General features: G+C 38.6%; 1 protein-coding gene and 1 pseudogene across 4 annotated transcripts in view; both read right to left on the bottom strand.

Moving 5' to 3' along the window:
• The window catches only part of FGF13 (fibroblast growth factor 13), a 528114-nt gene that overhangs the window by 175174 nt on the left and 332059 nt on the right, over positions 1-20881 (bottom strand). The gene's annotated exons all lie outside the window — the stretch shown is intronic.
• On the bottom strand, positions 18182-19028 carry LOC123819035 (annotated as a pseudogene).

Below are 20881 nucleotides of genomic sequence, written 5' to 3'. Positions count from 1 at the left end.
CTATGTTAAAAAGCCCCCAACTCATATCCATCCCTTCACTTATCCCATACCTTCACAACTCCTAAGGAAAAGGAATGTTATCTTTATGCTTCAGTGAGCAGATTATTCCATCTTGCTGCAAGGGAATTATATGCCCTACTCGATTTGTGCTTAAGAATGATATTCCTGCTGAAACATTTTTTCCTTTGGGCATTTCCACTACGACACAGGCAGCTACCAATCCATTTCTTTTGCAGATAGGACCATTAGCCCAAGAATTTGAGCAATGAATTCCTTTAAAAATAATGAGTCTAGGCTCATTGGAAAAGAGCACAGGAAGACTGGACTGTCATTTCACTCATTTTCCCTTCTTTAAGCCATCACTGCTGCATCCCAGTTGTGAGTGATAAATGCAGTAGTCAAAATGTCTTCTGAGTTGCTCATTGGGGAAATAAATACAGAGTAGTTAAAGACTGTAGTTTTTGGAGTCAGAGACATCTGGGTTCAAATCCCAGCACCACAAATTACTAACTAGTTAACCTTGGGCAAGAGAATTCAAATTCATATTCTAAGTCTCCATTTTCTTGGGAGTAAATAATAAGATCAAACTCACAATAGTGGTGAGAGGATTACAAAAGATAACCATGCAATAAAGCCTCAACCTGGTACCTGGCATATAGTGGTGCTCCATAATTTGCAGCAAACAAAATAATTCAGAGCTTCCTCTTGACTTTGTTTCAAAGGGAAAAGTAACTTGTTCTTTACCTTCTCAGGACCCTATGATAAACATGAAGACCCTTTCAAATTGGAAAGCGACAGTTAAGAACTTAACCTCTGGACTCTGATTGCCCAAGTCTGAGTCCCTGTTCTGCTACTTATATCAGACAAGTTATCTCTCTAAGCCCGTTTTGTCATCTGCAAAACAGGAATTAAATAAAATCATTTAATGAAATGAAAACACAGTGATTGGCATATAGTATACACTAAAAATGTAGGCAATGGATACTATTGAGTAGGCTCACATTTAGCTGAAAATAAGATGACATTTTCCAAGGGCAGTCTGACAAAATTGAATTCTATTATAGTTTTCCCAACAATAGTGCCCAAAACTCTGTACTATACTTGGTTCCATAATGGCAACCACACTCACACCAGGATAGTTGTCTGACTTCTTAAACAGGGACTTTCTACCTCTTTAAGGAATGAAGAAATAGTTCAACTCCACTGGGCTAATGTGTGAGGCTTCTAGAAAATGTGAACCCCCCTCCCCAGTGGCAGTTCTCATGGTTCAGGTGAGGGCATTTACAAAAATAGCATCTAGCAAAAAGCTTTTCCTAAAAATATCAATCTGTCCTCTCAGTCCCCAATGGTTTGCTTTCTGATTTATACAAGGAGATCATTATATGTGCCCTTCCTGAAATATTCGGTGCGCCATTTCCCATAGGACCTTAGTATTGTAACACTTCAGAGTTTCAGGATCATTCACCCAGTGTATTAGGTGCTCCTAGGAATGAGTTTGCTATTTCTGAAAACCTCTTATCTTTTTTATGCTAAATGAATGCCATTAGGCAACATATGTCTACAATGTATTAATGACACCCAGGTGGTCTCAAAGTCGGCAGACCCCTAAATGGCTAACTCATTTCCCTACAAATATTTCAGAGTGTACAAACAAAATCTACCCAAAACAAAATTGAAGAATAGTGCCTTTCCAGAGAATATAAAATGTGAAAACACAGGGCTAAAGTACAAATTTATCAAGCGGTAAAACAAAAGACCTCAATGGTAATATTTTACAAATATTCGAGTCATCAAGGCTTCTTCATGGTCTGCACACTATGCAGAAACAAACAAACAAACAAACAAAAAAGAGAACCAAATAATGCTGCTAAGGGAAGGAATCAAACCACATAGCCGAAGGCTGCTATTCCTGACTTTATCTAATAAAATGGTTTTATCTTAGAAAGTTGTGCATAAATCAATGCTTATTTAAGTATTCTAGTTTGGAAAGGACTTACAAAGCAATCTTTCAGTGAATCCATTAGTAAAATTAATAATTACTCCCATTTACAGCTTTTGTAAATTAAAATGCTCAAATAGTGATACTTAAAGTGGGATTTACTTATGATCCAAGACACCCTAACACAGTAGCTATATACTGTAAGCAACTTTTATTCCAAGATGGGCATTGTGGCACTAAACTGACATGTTGGCATACTAATTCACAGTAAACTGAAAGACAAGTCATAAAGCTTGTGACACAGGGATTCATAGCATGGAGGTGTATATATGGCATGTAGACTCTTTTATACAATTACTCCGTGTTCCAGTGGCTGTACTTTAAAATTCACCTGATATCAAAGAAAAAGCTTACCAGGTACCAAAGCATGTGGTGATACTGGAAAAACTTGTATACAAGCTAGAAAATGGCACTGACAACCAACCACCTAGAAACTTCTAATGAACAGATTGGTATGTTCTATGGTCCTGATGGTCTGATCGCAGTGACTGCAACTTCATAGCCCCTGTATATTAAAGGACTCTCCTGAAGTGTGTAGAGTGAAAGAATTATAAGGGTCATTGATATTAAAATGAAGAGAGCAAAAACAGATGAACTTTTATAGGGGGAGGTACTCTGTAATGGCAAAAACAATTTCATCTGCATAAAATAACAATGAGACAGGGCTCCTCAGAGTCTATAATATTCTAATGTGCAGTGCACACCTCCAGGGCAGGGAGATGGCAAGCAGCTGTTTCTCAGACAGTTTTTACTCTCAGGAGCTTTCCCTATGGGAGCATTTCATTTGGATAACATATTTGGAAATGCTGCTGTAAGGACAATTTTAACAACAATAAGAGTAACTAGCATTTATTAAGCTCAAGGGATGGAGCTTCATGTGAAACTCAGGAACTAGTCTAGAAGCACAGTGCAAGATGGGGCGCGTTAAGTAGTTTGGAACAGTGGCTGAAAACTGTATATGACAATGGCTGGATTGGCTGAAGGAGGACCCAATGAGTTAAAAGACTCACCCAGAGCTCAATCTTCATTGTTATTATCAATGATAATAATAAAAATAGTTCAGCTTTATTGATCTTTTTCTGTGTTTCAGCCACTATGGTCAATCAATCCTGAAGACAGCCTTGTAATTTCAATCCTATTATTGTCTCTATTTTACCCTCATTTGTCCTAATAACCCAGCATGTGTTACAGGTGGTGTTGAAAACTAGGTTTGTTCCACAGTGAGTTCTGTATGCTTTCCATTCCACTACCTCTGTCTCTCATGAACGCCTTGGGGAAGATAAATTCTGTAGGACCTGCAGAATATCATGCGCAGCAGTTTATGCTGTAGTTAATTGCACCCAGCAGAAGACACTAGGCAAAAATAATATATATGAATGAATTCTCACAGCTCAGAACTTAAAATACAGAAAATACAATCATCAGCTGAAATGTTTTTAACCACACATAACCTGCAAGCAAATTCTATGTGGAGACTAATTGCCTCGATAAAGTAATGAATCTATTGTTTACTCTGCATTTTAAAATTTCCACTAAGGTAAAACAACACTCAAGAGACAGAACTTATTGTGCAACACATTCTGCGAAAACCTTTTACTAGTAAGACAAACATACCCTTCACAGAGATGTGTAACACACAGTATTTTCCAATTCTGAAAACTATTCTTTTGTGCATTAAGAGATAATGGGGCATTCTATTTACTTAATATGCCACCCTGCTTCATTTCTAAAGCAGCAGGATTGTAGCCTTCAGTGGAGAAACTTGTACTGGGTACCTACTATGTGCCAGGAAGAAGACATGGGTCCTGCCCTCTATGGGAAGACAAAACTGTTTAATCTTAGGCAAGCAGTGAAAAGACCTAAAATGAAGGGGTTAGTAAAGTGCTGAGAAATTGACAAGGAAGGGCTGATTCCAAGAGGGTCTCAGGGTGGGAGTGTTGGGAATAGACCCAGGAAGGCAAAAGCTGAGGTTGCATTTGAGCAAGGCTTTTAAGAGTTTTGCACTTGACCAACTTTGCACTTAAGGGATGCACTGTATTGTCCCCAGTAAAAAAAAAAGAGTGAAAGACCCCAAGTTAAAAAAATTGCCCAGAAATGTGGATACTCAATAAATCAGGTCTTTTATTTATGGACAAACAGATTGGAATACATATTTATGTAGCTACTATCTTATAGCCAACAAGAGATTTACCAAAGCAGTATCTTGTGTGTAATACCTATTACTGTAGAATAAATTATTTTGTAATAAAAATATATATTTAGTTACATTTTAGGCAAGAGCTTAAATCCCTGACACAAGTACTATCCCAGATGGAGGAGTCATTATATCAAAAGATTGGTTTAAATCACTTATAGCTCAAAATTCAAATCAAATTGTTATTTTCAAACACCTACCAGATTCTCCAGTTCTGCCTAACCTAAACTCTCTGAGCCTCAGTGGATGAAGCCAGCCCAGAATCAAGGTCATTATTTTCAGTGAGAGTCTGAGAGAGAAGAAGCCCATGGTCATCACCATATGACCACGTAACCTCTCTAGCTTTTGAACATTAAACTGCCCAGCGGAAGGCAGCAACACTTGCAACATATGAAGTCAAGCTTCATCAATATCTATTAATTCAATTTCCTAGAAACAAATTGAGTCCTGAACCATTCTGACATAGAGAATGGTTCAAAACAGGAAGAGAATTCAGTACCCATTCAATCCATTTTTTTCTCACTTCACAGGCCCAAGGAAGGAAGATACCCAAAGTTACATACCATATTTTGCCATGTATAATGTGCACTCATGTTTTGGTGTGCATTATACATGAGATTATATAATCATTTTACTCAAGTATAAAGTGCATCCTTATTTTTTCCCTCAAAAATTTGGGCAAAAAAGTGTGCAATATACACAGCAAAATATGGTCACTTACTTTGGGAAGGAAATAAAGGCAAAGCTGAAAGTAAGAACCAGCTAAACTGCAATTAATTTTGAAAAAAATAAATCAAAATATATTAAATTAGCTGAGAGGTCAATTTTACTCTACTCTTTGATAAGTCTTTAGACTATTAATTTCTTTGAACTTCGATGAGTTTAATTTCTGTATGTCACCTAATATATTATACAAGGCTTCACAAAATCCCTTTTTTTCTGATCTCATGTCCTTGTTGTGTAAAGGAACCAAGAGGATAAGGAAAATGATGGTACATTTTTACGGCTGTTTTAAGGACTCAAAGAGAAGCAACTAGCCAACTGTGGTCAATATTACTTGAGTCTTGATGGTTAGATTTTACGTTGTAAGCCTTTGAATTTTGAATTACATAGGAAAACATGCAAAAGCAAATATTGAGGAATGCTTTCACCCTTGCTCTTCATCAACACTGCTGAAAATATAGAGTGGACTGAGCAGGAGCTTTCTACAAAGACTGCAATGAAAAGACCTTCCTGCATGAGGTCCTGGGCCCTTGACACAAACTGACTTACATTACTTCTCATATATGAGAATTTAACGCTAAGTACCTAGAAGGCAGGAACCCTGTCACACTGCTCCAGATCTCCTATAATAGACCCAGAAAAAAACCAAGTATGTACTCATTAAATGACTTGGAAGGACTGATTTAGCCAGAAGCCTCACTTTTAGAACAAATCACTGCACTGAGATCTACTGGAAAGTTTTATAGTTTAGATAATTTAAAAAAGCTTTTGGAGGGGTGAGGGAAGGATTGGAAGGGTAAGGCAAAAATTGGATTAAGTTGATACTATTAGTACCCAAGGAAGGATGACATTGGTTGTGATTAAACAGAAGCATTTTGACTAGCACTTAAAAACAGAGGAATTTTCTGACCATATCTTTCTTATTTCCATAGTTATTATATAACTCAGTGGTTATTAATGGGGTAATTTCTCTCCTCATAGGATGTTTGGCAATGTCTGAAGACATCATATTTGTTGTTACAACTTGGGGGTGAGCAGCAGTGTACATAGGGTCCAGGGATGCTGCTCAACATCCCACAAAGTATAGGATGGCCCCTGACAATAAAGAATTATCTGGCTCCAAAGGTAAATAGTGCCAAGCTGAGAAACCCTGTTCTAGTTTATCACAGGGCCTGAAATAATTGAAGGAAAATATAATTTTGCCAACTAATTTTACTAATTTTCAGAGCAGGAAAGAAGAATTAACAAATATGTTCATTGAATTTGTTCTCACTTGTTTCTTATTTTTAATTTGGTATTATTTTTAACCCAATGTTATTTGGTATCAAGTATTAGAATGCATTTGTTGATTTGTTTTGATCTTCTGTACAGAAAAAAATTAGGTGCCAATGCATAGAGATGATAAATACTACTATTTGGAGCACTCTAGGGACACAAGTCTGTATCTGATTTTTCCACTGTCTACTCTGCCACTAGCAGGTATAGTACTAAGCAGAAGAGGAAAGAAAGTTCAGATTGTGTGTTAAATCTAACTTTTCCCCCTACCTACAGAGATATTTCTCCTTCCTCCTGAAAGTCCTTTCTCAGGACCAGCAGACAAATGATAAGAGAATGACAGCTATCAAATGGTTTCACAAGCTACAAGAATAGGCACTCTCCTTGGCTAGCTAATGTGTCCCACTATTGAGACCCCAGCCTACATTTTAAGGTACAGGGTACTGTCTCAGCACAGATTTAATTGAGACATGATCAGGCAAAAAGGTAGCATTGGATGGGCTAAGGACAAGCTGAATGCTGTTAGGGGTAGGTGCATGGATGCAGTGGTTTCTACAATGTCATTTTCCTGTCCTAGTACAAAGGGCACTGACCAAAAAGGGTCTAGTGGCTGTAGCCCTTGGTCTTAGAATGGGTAGCAGCCTAATGCAATCTTAATTAAGGGCTGATTCAAGTACAAGGCTTTCTTCAAAAATAAGTTTTGCCAAAACCCTCTGGACCAGCTTACATTATGAAAAAAAGTTAATTAATTTAATTTTTAATATCCTCATCCTGAAAATGCAAAGTTTTTTTCCCCTATCTTGAGGCCATTAAGGAAGAGTTATTTTACCTTGGACAAGGGGACAACTTGTACAGAAAACTTTCATCCTATTTTGCATGAGAAGTTAACATTTCTATGGCATCTGAATTTGTAAGTAGTAGATAAAAACTCAGCTCTATTATATAGACTCTATATCATATTGTCAACTCAACAGTTCTTCACCACAAAACTGTGTATTTGCTCTTTTGAAATACTACCTCTTTGATTCAGCAAGAAACCTTCGTTTCTAGAAAAGGAATCAATTTCCATAGTCTAGCAAGAGCATACATATTTGTAGTGTTGGCAGAAAACTTGCTTTACTGGAAACTCATGTCATGTCATCCTTGATCACAGCATATTGATACAACTCCAAAGTATGTCCACTCAAAAATCCTAAACTCGAGAGGCAATTTACTTTTAATCTAAATTCCCAGTGGTCCCATATTTTTAGGCTATTAAAAGTATCTGGAAAGCTTAACTACATTAAAAAGGACAAATAACAAAAGAATAATTTAGTCTTGGCAAAGACTTAAACAATACATGCATTCTGGGAAAGAAAGATCAATGACATTTTTAACAAAGACCTACTGCTAAAGAAATAAAAGGTAGGCAGTATGTAATTCCTTATCATTTCATCTACCAAGGGTCATTCTAATCAAACCCACATCAATGATTTATTTCAGTTATTTACTTGGGTGTGAGAAGTGGAGAGACATCTATCCAGTCATGTGCTGCTTAATGAAGGGGATAGGTGATGAGAAATGTGTCATCAGGCGATTTCGTCATTCTGTAAACATCACAGAGTGCATTTACACAATCCTAGATGGTACAGGCTACTACACACCTAGGCCATATGGTATATATAGCCTATTGCTCCTAACAGCCTGTGCAGCCTGTTACTACATAAAACAAAATGAGATCAAATCAAGCAGAAGAGAAAATGGCGCAATAAAGACACATGGTAAACACAAGATGTATGAGGCTGCTAATGGTGTAACAGGGCATAATGTTTTACAGCAAATTGTTTTATAAGTAGAAACAGTAAACTCTAAAATAACAATAAAAGTATAGTATACTAAATACATAAACCAGTAACATAGTCTTTTATTATCATTGTCAAGTATTATGTACTGTACATAATTGTATGTGCTATACTTTTATATGACTGGTAGCTCAGTGGGTTTGTTTATACCAACATCACTACAAACTTGTGAAGAATGTGTTGTGCTATGACACTAGGATGGCTATGTTACTAGACCACAGGGATTTTTCAGCCCCAATATAGTCTTATGAGAGTACTGTCATATATGCATTCCGTTGTGGATAGGAAAGCTATGCAGCACATGACTATATTGAAATAAATTGGGCTAAAAACTAAATGTTAAAAGGAATAAAGGGTGTGGCAAAAGTAGGTTTATGGTTGTGAGTATGAAAAACACAGAGTTTATTCTTGTATTTTCATTAATCACTGTATTATTTTCCATAAGAACAACTATAAATCTTCTCTTGCCCCACCATGTATACAAGAGGCTTGCATTAAATTAGTACTCCTTACTGCATTGTGCTCTACTGATCTAACGCTGCTTTCTAGAGGTCAGTCCTCCATTGGCTTCCCAAGCACCACATTCTCCTGGTTTTCCTTCTTTCACATTTAAGCAGTCCTATCTCTTCTATACCACCTTAAAATACTGGTGCACCTCAGGGCTCACTTCTCTACCCACTATTTCTCCTTTGGTGACCTCCTTAGCTCTCATGGTTCCTCTATATAAGCTGAAAAGTGTTAAATGCCTACCACAAGCCTAGAACTCATTCCTGAGCAATTGAAGGCAGGGCCATGTAGTGTCTGACATACAGCAAGGTTGCTCAAAAAAGTGTTAAATGAATAAATAAATATAAAAATGGATTCATGGGACTTCAGCTGGAGAACTGTGAAAGACAGCTGAGTTGTCCTAGACAGGCCTTCCTAGAACAATGAGAACCACTTTGGTTAACCAACTGACCACAAATGTATGAGCGCACTCAGGCTCAATCAGCAACACCCAGCCTAGACCAGTAGAACCTATCAACTACCACAGCAGGACATTTGGTCCATGGTTCATTATAGCACACAAACATTTAACCTTGTTCAAACTGTACCAACGTTATTATTCTTGCAATTCATGAGAAATCTTGGATTTCACATTTGTTCTTTTCTTCCTTACCATGAATATTGTCAGAGTTACTTTGAGGTCGATGAACAACTACTCTTAAGTATATATTGACCTGATTATTGGCTTTGTTATTTTCTATCTGTGAAAAGTTTTGGTAATAGGGATTTGATTCTATCTCTACGTTCGTGAGGTTGGTGGCTGTATTTGACTGTATCCACCAAGAACCTGGATAACTCGTTCATGGCCCTGCTGTTCATCTTTTCACACTTTAAGAACCTTTCAGCATGGAACACATGCCTCTGTGGATGTTTTGGAACAGGACCAGATATCAAGGACCTTTTGGCAAGGACCAAATACATGTCTCTGTGGACATTTTGGATAGGACTACATGGTCTAGACCAAATGTCTCCATGGCTGTTTCAGACAGGACCAAATATCTGCTAATCATAGACTATCTATAGCAGACCTATCCAACCTATAGACAATGAGAAAGAAGGAATTCATTTCTGTGTTAAACAATTTTTTTCTTTTATTGATTCTAGAGAAAGGGGAAAGGAGGAAGTGAGGGAGAGAAACTTTGATGTGAAAGGGAAACATTGATTGGTTGCCTCCAGCATACACCCTGACCAGGGACCAAACCCACAACCCAGGCCTGTGCCCTGACTGGGAATCGAACCCATGACCTTTTGGTTTGTAGGATGATGCCAAACCCACTGAGCCAAACTGGCCAGGGCTTGTTCTTGTTTTAAGACACTTTTTTTTAAGGATGACTTAAAATACAAGAGCTAACTGGTAGGCTAGTTCAAGGTCTGCTTTTCCTGCCAGTTTTTGCTCCTCAGGAAAGAAACGATGCCTCTTGTCAATGCTGACTCTAATAACCAGAATAATGCCTGGCTTGTACAAGACAATAAGCATCTATTGACAATACATTAATTCTGTTAATGACAATTGGAAGTACTGTCAGTTACTTGCTGCCTAGAATTAGGGCAAATGGCCAGTCGAACTCAGAATATCAAAATTTGTTATTTAGTTAGTTGTAATGAGAAATATTTATTGAGTATTTATTGTTGACAGACACTGTGGTTTGCCTGTGGTATCTATTTAATAAAGCTCTATTCAGTAGGGATGAAATAAAGAATGTATGTTTAAATATAGTTCTAACCAGGAAGGAAGATAGATCTCTTTTAAGACACTAGTAACTGCTCCTGAACAAAAAACTGCACTAGAATAAAAGGCTCATGAACTATTCTGATTTGCTTTGGGGATTTTTTTTCCCTCCCACAGTAAACTCTCTGGATATATTGAACTAATTATCCACTAAGTTAACAGCTAACCATGCATGCCAATTAGAAATTTACTGAATCAGTTCACAAAGTTTCTAACATGGATCCAAAATGCTACCTTCTCAGAGAAAAATCAAGTGATTACAGAGGGAAAATGGCTGAAGAAAGAACAAAAAGAAAAGTTACTCACTGGCCAGCAGCTCTAAACCCCACTCTTTGAAGTGCCTTTTGTTGCATGAAAAGAAATAGATTGTGTTCACAGGCTAAGGCAGCCTGCTAGAAAAATATCCTCACTGTATGAACACCCTACTTGAGCCCATGTTGTCCCAGAGAGTGCTGTGGTCAGGCTGGGTGTTGCCGGGCTGAAAGGGCTCTAGTAGAGGGACAGTGTGAGCTCTATTATTTCTCTGCTTGTAAGTGTTTTTCCTTGATAAACTATTTCAACTAGTGGTGTGAGTGTGTTTGTGTGTGTGTGTGTGTGTGTGTGTGTGTGTGTGTTCTCACATTCTTTGAATACTAATCAGAGACCACATTTCACTTGTCCTACTGTTTTGTGTTTTTGGAAGGGGTAAAGTCAACAGTGCCACCATGGGGACAATGACAGGTCTCTGGGAGAGTTGTACTGAGACAGCTCCCACCTCAATGAGGTCCTTGGTTAATTGTATGCACATAATCCTGGAAAGTCACTTGTGCTCATACTGAGAGACAGGAACAGAAGGAGCAAGTAACCCTAATATGGACATGTTTGTCCTATAATCTCCGTGAATTTCAGAGAGACTACTCTAGAAGGGTGTTCACCCTTAGTGCACAAGATTACTCTACTCCAAGGTGGGCACAAAAACCTAGAGCAAAAATGGAGACTCTGAGCTCTTACTGGGAGACACCAAAGCTGGATGACTTAAAAACAGGCTTTTTCTATCTGTGTGAACCCCACCTCAGAAACACGACACTCCTGAAACTCTTCCCTTTTTCTAATCTTTTTATTTTTTTAATTATTGTTCAAGTACAGTTGTCTCCATTTTCCTAACTTTTTAAAAAGATTTTATTTATTTTGTAGAGAGAGGGGGAAGGAGAGAGAAAGAGAGGGAGAGAAACATCAATGTGTGGTTGCTTCTCCCACGCCCCCTACTGGGGACCCGGGCCACATCCCAGGCATGTGCCCTCACTAGGTATCGAACCAGCAAACTTTCACTTTGTGGGGTGATGTCCAACCAACTGAGACACACTGGCCAGGGCTAGAACTCTTTCCTTTTCTTGGAGAGGCAGTTGATGGAAGAACCAGTTAAGGCTATTTTAGGGTCTAGTGGTTCCATGAGGAAAACTACGGGTTTGATGCATTATCCCATTTAAGGAGGCACTGCAAGAAAAATGACCTGCACTTAGTAGATGTTCATGTAAGAAACAAAGGAGAACATGTGGCAAATATCAGGCCTGCTGCTTTAACCCCTTGTCTACTGCTTATACCAACATTCAAACCAGGATGTGGAAAAACAGGAAATGTCTTCCAATGGATGTACTGAGTAAGTGCACCTTATTTCTCACCAGCAGTGGATAAGATGTTGCTGAGCTCTTCTTCAGTCTTGTACTTGAACGGGGGAGTCAGGGGTTAGGGTATAGGATGACCTGAGGAAGCACAGTGTAGTAAAAGAGGTAAGTCTCCAGATACTTGGCTTTAAATTCTAATCAACACACTTATTAGCTGTGTGACTTTGAACAAGTTCTTTCATGTCTCTACTCTCCAGTTTCACCATTGAGTGCTTCAAGATTGATGATACCTACCTCATGGGTTGGGAAAATGGGCAATAATAAACCCAAAGTGCCTGACACAGAAAATATGTGAAAAAACTGATAGCTAAGCATCTGACCAAACCACAGTATGCAGAGTGTACTGCACAGAACATATCACACAACTTCCTGAGGCCTCCTTCTTCATGCTTCCAGATAGGAATAGACCATTTCATGTAATCCCACTCTTGTGAAAGTCACATAGAACACTATCTTGACAATGACCCAACCCGATTTGGCAGGACATTCTCTTCACGTGCCTTAAGCTAGTTCTCACTATGCAATGAAAGTTTTGCCATTCAGGGACTTAGGTCAGCAGATATTTCATGTGACCAGGTTTTGAGGTAGAAGGTCAATTGGCCTGAGGTGATTAAGACCTGGCCTGAAGCTCAATAAATGTACACCAGCATAGTGAATAAATCCCAATTCTGACATTACAGATTGTAAAACATTTTTGACCAAATCAAGTGTGTTGAGAATTTTCCCTGTAAACACATTAAAGTTAAATCTGGCTGTTTCTCTTTTCTCTGAAGTACAAGTCAGCTTTTGAATCTATTGTTTTTCTGACAGCAGACACAAGGTCCCTCTACCTCTGCTCATGTAGTATACTTGCCAATGCCTTTCAATAAAATGACACTGAAGTACATGGAGAACAGATGAGAGCTCTGTGTAGGGCCAGTCTTGTTATGACATTCTGTTATAATAGAGAGACCATGGGATTTGGAGGGAGACAGGCTGCATATGAATATTGGTGCCATTTCCAAGTTATTTCACTTCCCTGAGTCTGGGCTTCCTTATCCATAAAATGGAAAGTAAAGAAAAAGCCAATTTAACTCTAATGGTTGTTGTGAGAATTAAGAAAATGTTAGATAAAATACATGGTACACAGTACAATAGTACATTCTGGACAATTGCCAATTATTGTTTCCATTATTTGCCTCAAGATAGATGAGTAGATAAAAAAATGATGGGGTATTTACACAGTGGAATACTACCCAGCCATAAAAAAGAAAATTTTACCCTTTGAGGCAGTATGGATGGGCCCGGAGAACATTATGCTAAGTGAAATAAGCCAGTCAGAGAAAGACAAACACCATATGATTTCACTCCTATGTTGAATCTAACAAACAAAATAAACTACGAGGAAAATGGGGACAGGCTCATGGATGGAGAGCAGGATGATAGTCAGTGGGAGGGAGGTTAGGGGGAGGAGGGATTGAGCAAAAAGGACAAAGGACTAATGGACATGGACAACAGTGTGGTAATTACTGGGGGAGGAGGGTATGAAAGAGATAGATGGTAATGGAAAAAGACAATAAAGATAAAAAAATAAGCCCTGACTGGTGTGGTTCAGTAGATTGAGCACTGGCCTGTGAACCAAAGGGTTGCTAGTTTGATTCCCAGTTCAGGGCACATGCCTGGTCTGCAGGCCAGGTCCCCAGTGGGGTGGGGAGGGGGTTTGATGAAGAGGCAACCACATATTGATGTCTCTCTCCCTCCCTCTAAAAATAAAGAAATAAAATCTTTAAAACGGGTAAAAAATAAAAATAGAAAGTAGGTTTCTAATGAGTGATAAAAGAGAGTTCATTGCCAATATACAGACCTGTAGGTAATAGCAGAAGTACTCAGAGGAAATATTTCTATCAGTGGTATCAGTGGTGGAAATTTTATTGAGCTGAGAGAAAAATGAAGTGATAGAATCAGCTTCCTAATAATTAGAGATGATACTTCCTCATTTCTACCATTATAGGTGAAGGGCATCCTCTGGCTTAAAGAAAGGTGATCAGGCAAGTGATCTGTTTATATATATATAAATATTTATAAATATATATAGAGAGACAGTTCTATGAAATTCAAATTGAATTTAGGTATTCACTGACCATTCTACTCTTTCTTCCTGCATCCTGGACAAAGTAATCATGTACTTGAAGATAAGGGTCATTTCATTTACTTCATTTGAGTGCTGTACTACACCTAACTATAGGTCCACAGAATTAGCAAGTACCTCCTGAGATCCTTCTGCTTATGACCACTCCTTATCATGGGAACACTGAGAATGAACATTTTATTCCTTGAAACTTAAGATGTGTCTTCTGCACTAAAATTGGTTTTGGGCAACAAACCCTCATATAGTGCAAGAGGGAGAAAGCTGAGCTTTTGGAAAAGCCATGGAGGGGAAAGGGCATGGGCTTTGGAGGCCAGAAAAACTTGGTTCAAATGGAGTACTGTCATTTATCAAGAAAGTGATTTCACCTTTCTGAAATTTGGTTTGCTTGTATGTGAAATGTTGAAAGCAGCCCCTATCTGACAGGGTTTGTGTGATCATATCTCTAAGTGGCTTTGCAGAGCACTGTCACTGTATGTAGAAGTCATTCAGTGGAACTATGAACTCTTTCCCTTCCTCTGTGTAGATTTGGTCTTCCAGCCAATGTATACTTATTTCTTCCAAAGCTGGACATGTTGGAAGGTTGACCTGGAACTGTTCCGAGAATATATTTCTTAAAATAGCTGGGACTCCTAAGTAGAAATATGCTAGCACATGGGTGGAAGTGGACATGTGATTTTGATGTTGGAGTGAGTGTGGATACTGGCTATGAAGCAAGATAAGGGTAAGTGTTAATAAACTGCAGGATGTTATATCTCTCATTCCACACTTTCCTGAGGGCACCACCCAAGCTGCATATTCTTAAACAGACTAACAAATGTTATAGCATATAACACATGAAGACCTGAATCAATGAAATATGCAATGCTAGGGATGATTTACAAACATGCCTAGCAATTAAAGTCTCTCAATCATGTCAAAGTCAGTTTTCACATCCATACTGTACTAAATTTATGCAGCAGTAACTGGTGATGTCTATATGATAGGCACCTCAATGATGACTGTGTCTGGTGTAATTTGGGGACAGACATCCAGGTCCTGAGCAGCTTGAGTCAACTTTTGCAATCTCACCCTAGAGCAGTAGCAAACAAGTCAAGAAGTAGTAGTACTTTTCTGGCCTATGAATACTCCTTCTCCGCCTTCTTCCTTAAGTACACTCATACATGGTCCCTAGACACTCTTCCACCCACATATGCAAGCTGAATCATATTTTGAGAGCAGAACAAGTATTGCAACAATTACTTGCAAGAAAGGATGTTGGTCACAAGGTGGCACATTACCACACTCTGGTGGAGAAGCCTGATTATTTTTCTAAAAGCACAGAGCAGCAAAGAGGCAGAGGATTTCAAAAAGGAGTGTGTGGCTGTGTATGTGGGGGCCAGTGGTGAGATAGAGGGATACCTTAAATGGCTACAAGTTCTAAAGGTCATATAAGTGCTGCCTGTCCAGCAATGCCTCTTAATCACAAGGCACGTCCCAAAGAGGCCCATGCAATCAGCATAAGAATTCTGAATTGACAGCTGACATCACACAACAGACCTTACGCCAAGGTGATAGTTTTCTAAGGCAAAGATTTTACCCTGTTAGCATATTAGAATCACCTGGAGACCTTTTTTTCTTTAAATAAGCCATGTTGAACCTCTGCCACAAGAGATTGTGCATGTTTTTTGTTTGGGGAAGTTATTGGTGAGTTGGTTGGTTTGGGTCTGATGTTGAGCTCAGGCATCAATAGTATTTTAAAGGCCCTCAGGTGATTCTGATGTTTAGTCACAGTCGAGAATCATCTAAGTACTCGAAATATTGCCATTTATGGCCCACAGACTTGGCGTTGGTCTGTGAACTATGTCCCTAAGTACATTTTTTACTTTAGCTCAGCTGACTGTTTTTCCACAGCAAGACATATGGTAGATGAAGGAAGCAGTGCATTGGCTTATATTTGGCACAAGCTCCTTATCTCGTTGTGGATTAGTAACAAACAATTTCAGACCCAGCACTCATCCACAGACTACACTTTGATTAGCACTTCCCTAGAGACAGTAGGTGAGGGTCAGAGGAAAAGGGAGTAGTGTTCATTTCCAAAAGTGTGCTACTTGTCAAAGCCCAGCTTTGATTCAAATACACTGCTCAGTGGAGCCAGCATGGCATTTCCCCAAACTTGTGGGATGTTAACAGGTGTTATGAATAAAAAAAGTCTGACAGCTGGAAGATGTTTGTCATTGAGGTGCTCAAAGTAAGAGAGATTCCTAATCTGTAAGACTCCTCCAAACCTTTAATATAGCCTTATGCATTGTGACTCACTATGAGTGGTGAGGATTTGGGAAACATGCATTTGACCACAGAATCTGTCTTTTCACAAAGACATGATCAGTGTTCCATGACACATAATTTGGAAAATGTTTGTCTGATAATCATTTAAGAACATGTAAAAGAGAGTAGAGTTAATTTTTGCATTGTCTTTCTCCAGACAAGCGAGTTATCATTTAAAACAAAAGGCAGAGGAAAATGGGAGCTGAGGCAGCAGCACATTCGGGTACATCTCTTTAACCAGGCAGGCCTCTGTGCATTTGTGTTGGGCTTGATTTGGGAAAACAGCTAAAAGTCACTGAGGCTCTGCCTTTTTGCACATGAAACATACTCTACCTGGGTCATACTATGCTCAGTGAGAAAGGTATATTTTCTTTGTAATTTTTTTTCTTTCTAAGTATTTGTTATCATTACGCTAAGTGAAATAAGGCAGTCGGAGAAAGACAAATACCATATGATTTCACCTACACGTGGAATCTAATGAACAAACTGGACTAACAAGCAAAACAGAGACAGACTCACAGATGGGGAGCGGATGACAGCTAGTGGGAGGAGGGTAAGGGGTGGAGGGTCTGAGCAAAAAGGAAAAAGGACTCATGGACAAGGACAACAGTGTGGTGGTTGCAGGCAAAGCAGGTATAAGGGAGGTAAATGGTAATGGGAAAAATACAAGTAAAAAAATAAAACATCTTTATGATTTGATTACATTCATGCAGAAAAATTTGTGAAGACAAAAATATGAAGAAAATTAAAATTATCTAGTATACTCCCAAAATACATTAACAAAAGATTATTATATTTCTTTCTAGTCTTCTTATACACTCACATAGAATTTTAAAACAAAATTAGTAATGTAAGCCCTGGCTGGCATAGCTCAGTGGATTGAGCGTGGGCTGGGAACCAAAGTGTCCCAGGTTCGATTCCCAGCCAGGGTACATGCCTGGGTTGCAGGCCATAACCCCCAGCAACCGCACATTGATGTTTCTCTCTCTCTCTCTGTCTATCTCCCTCCCTTCCCTCTCTAAAAATTAATAAATAAAATCTTTAAAAAAATTAGTAATGTAAAATACTTACATGTCCTTTTTTCATTTCATATTATAGAGCAACCAATTTTTAGGACATTAAATATTATATAAAAACATGACCTTCAGCTGGCTCTTCCACAATTTAATTACAGCTAAAGTGTAATTTATCTCCAATTTTTGAAGATTCAGATTGCTCTGAATATTCGCTATTAAAACTAACACTATATTAAACATCCTTCTTTATACATATTCTTCATATGCATTTTTAATTTTTTAAAGATAAATTTTTATGATAAGAGTAGAATAACCAGCACAACCAATGTAAGTATTTTTAAAGCCTTTTAATACATTTTACCAAACTGCTCTCCAGAAAGTTTGTACCAATTGACAGTGACACCAGTTATTAGCCTCAGAGACCCAGTTCATCTTCATATTCCTTAGCAACATAGGAACTGAAAGTTACTTCCCACTCTTTATTATTGTGAATTTAATGGAAAAAGGGTGAATTGTGCCTTCTTATCTTGTTTCTAGAGTGTAGGAATTTTTCCACATGTTTCCTAGTCATTTGCTTCCCCTCAGTTTTTTTAAGCAGTCCATGTCTTTCAGAAGGCATCCCTTACATTGGCATGGTTTTGTCTTATCCCATGTTCTTCCTTAGCAGCAAGGGCATGAAAGCTTTTCCACATTTCAGATTAAACAGGAATTCCCCAAATGACTAGATTTAGAAAGTCCTGGTGTCTTCTGGGAAACCATACTATTTTAATGTCTTGGTAATAAAACAGAGAACTGGACCATATTTTTCAGGTTTTGGAGGTTTTCTGAGCATTCCATGGACCCCATCTGAGGTATGGTACTGAGGAGTAAACTTTTGGCTTTATTGGCATTTTCTTCCAGGGTCTTTAAAACCCAGTCCACCAAAATCACTTCTCCTTCCAGCAATTATGATCTGTTGCCATGGTGATATTTGCATGGCAAAGTGCAACCTCCTTAACAAGAACCACCTCTGAAACTGTGGTCATGTTGATAACATCCACCCCCGCCAGGTGCGAAATATGCTTTCTGCTGTGAACTAAAACAATGTTCTTTGGTTGTGAGCATCGTTCCTTTCGACTGGCAGCATAGTCCTAGCTTCTTGGCAGTCTCTTTTAAGACCTCTCTTTTTCTGGGGCAGAGTGGCCCAGGCATTGGAATATGGCAAACCCCTCTAGCACAGGAATGACTCCCATCATAGAAGGTCTGAGCCCTTATGGTGGTCCTGTCGATGAACTGATCAGTGATGACGCTATTGTTGGGCTGAATCTCTTCTCTCCAGGAATCACAAGCTGTGGTTACTATGACATGAGTACAACCCTTCCCCTTCAGAGCCCAGATGTTTGCCTAATAGTTGACTTCTATTTATTTATTTTTAGAGAGAGGAAGAGAGGGAGAGAAACATCAATGTGTGGTTGCCTCTCATGCACCCCCTACCTGGGACCTGGCCCACAACACAGGCATGTGCCCTGACTGGGAATTGAACTGGCAATCCTTTGGTTCACAGCCTGAACTCAATCTATTGAGCTATACCAGCCAGGGCTAGTAGTTGACTTCCAAATGTATGATTGTACATAGTCTACCTGGGCCATACTCTGCTGGGTCAGAAAAGCAGACTTTTGTTTAAAAAAACCCACAATTTAAGTGATTTTATCAACTGGCCATGAAGAGAAGACAGTGAAGAGGAATTGAGGATATACCAGATCTTCAGAAGCATGTTGGCCATGCAGCCCTTGAAGTAACAGGTTTGATGGGGCAGTACTTGTATGGACGGATAAGTTCCAGATTCTTTTCAGGTATCAGCACTTAGATTTTGACATTTTAAAAAAGCACACCACTATAACTCTGTCATCCATCTAGTAGACCTTTCAGAGCACTTTCCCAAGGCAGTGTTATTTTAAACATAATTACTTGTAACAGGTCATCAGTGTTGGCTTCACATGGGAAGAAATATCTGCCTCCAATATTAACTAAGGGAAACCTCAATTATGAGAGTTGTAAAGAAGAGACCATTTCCCAGTAAAACATCACCACCTCAACAGGGACACCTAGGCTCAAGGGAGAAAGGAGGCCTGTTGCTTGAAAAAGTGAGTCATCAATGAATGAATGGTTGGTAGTTTCTATGATAAAAGCCAGCCCAGAGATGGGGTTGAGATGCATATATCTAATAAGAGAATGAAAAATGCCCATCCTGGCCTGAAACTGAATTATTGACTGCTTCAGTATACTTCCTTGATCATATTATTAGTTTCCCAATGAGTAGAATCTATCCCCAAAATATGACTTAATTTTGCATTTGCTGTCATAAGGCGGGAAATAGCAGAGAAGAACAAATGTACTTCAGTGCCATTATTAGTTTCCTAATGTTATTAGGACATAACAAGTTGTCTTCTAAGAAGTAGCTGACATGCAACCAAGAGAAACACATTTAAACACTCTGTAGGGAAACAATGGTGTTTACTCGTTGCTAATCACCAAGGCCTTCAGATATCTGGCTTTAGTTTGATTTTGACATGGACCAATTTTTTATCTGTCTTGTGACTATGCAATTAAGCTGCCCTTTGCTTCAACGAGCAAAGAAAATTCTCTGGTGTTGTTTCTGTCAACCCTCAGGTCATAAACAAAAGGCAGTGAGACCCTAAGACACAGTTATTTTGAAATTAAAAAGCTCAGAATAAAGTATTTGATTTCTTCCAAGTCACCCAAACATATGGCCCTATCTTTTCCTAACAAAATAGAAATATCCCCTCAATTCTCCAGATATGGAACCTAGTTATATCTTTTCTGAAAGTCAAGACATTTTCAGGTGTCAAGTATCAGAGGTTGCTTCATTTTACTGAACTGACTATTCATTCAAATAGTTTGAGACCCATTTGTCTCAAAAGGTAAATTAGTATTAAAATGAGGAAGACATATGACAGCAGATGACAGTTGAAGAAAAGGTAAGGAAGAAAATAAAAACATTTTCCTCAGTGTGTTCCTTAATATCCTTCTATCTTCTTCCTATCCTACCATTTAGACAAAACTGATATATTCTCTTTCTGGGATAGAGAAACCAAGGCATTATCAGTAATAGTCATTGTGCTAGTTACAAATATGCCCCCTTAACATTTTGCACAGAAATTTGCTCTCTTTTGATTGGTGAAAGTTGACATACTTTACCACTGGTCTGGAACACAGATGCTGTTCTTCAACCAGAGTCACTATAATTGGATGCCTCTCTGAATCAAAAAGGTGATAGATATCCTAAGGGAGATGGAATGTGTGTGTGTGTGTGTGTGTGTGTGTGTGTGTGTGTGTGTGTGTTCAATCACATGAAAACAGGGCTGTATGAAAGAGGCCAAAGGCTTGATTTTAAAAGATGAAGACAAATCTCTGGGCTCTGTAATGTTTTTGCATATTATGTGAACTCCTTTAAATGTATTATTT

This window comes from Phyllostomus hastatus, unplaced genomic scaffold (genome assembly GCF_019186645.2).
Source record: "Phyllostomus hastatus isolate PE091 unplaced genomic scaffold, TTU_PhHast_1.1 phas_contig_30, whole genome shotgun sequence".
Taxonomy (NCBI): domain Eukaryota; kingdom Metazoa; phylum Chordata; class Mammalia; order Chiroptera; family Phyllostomidae; genus Phyllostomus; species Phyllostomus hastatus.
Note: the sequence above shows the minus strand (reverse complement) of the source record. Positions and strands in the feature narration are given on the sequence as shown.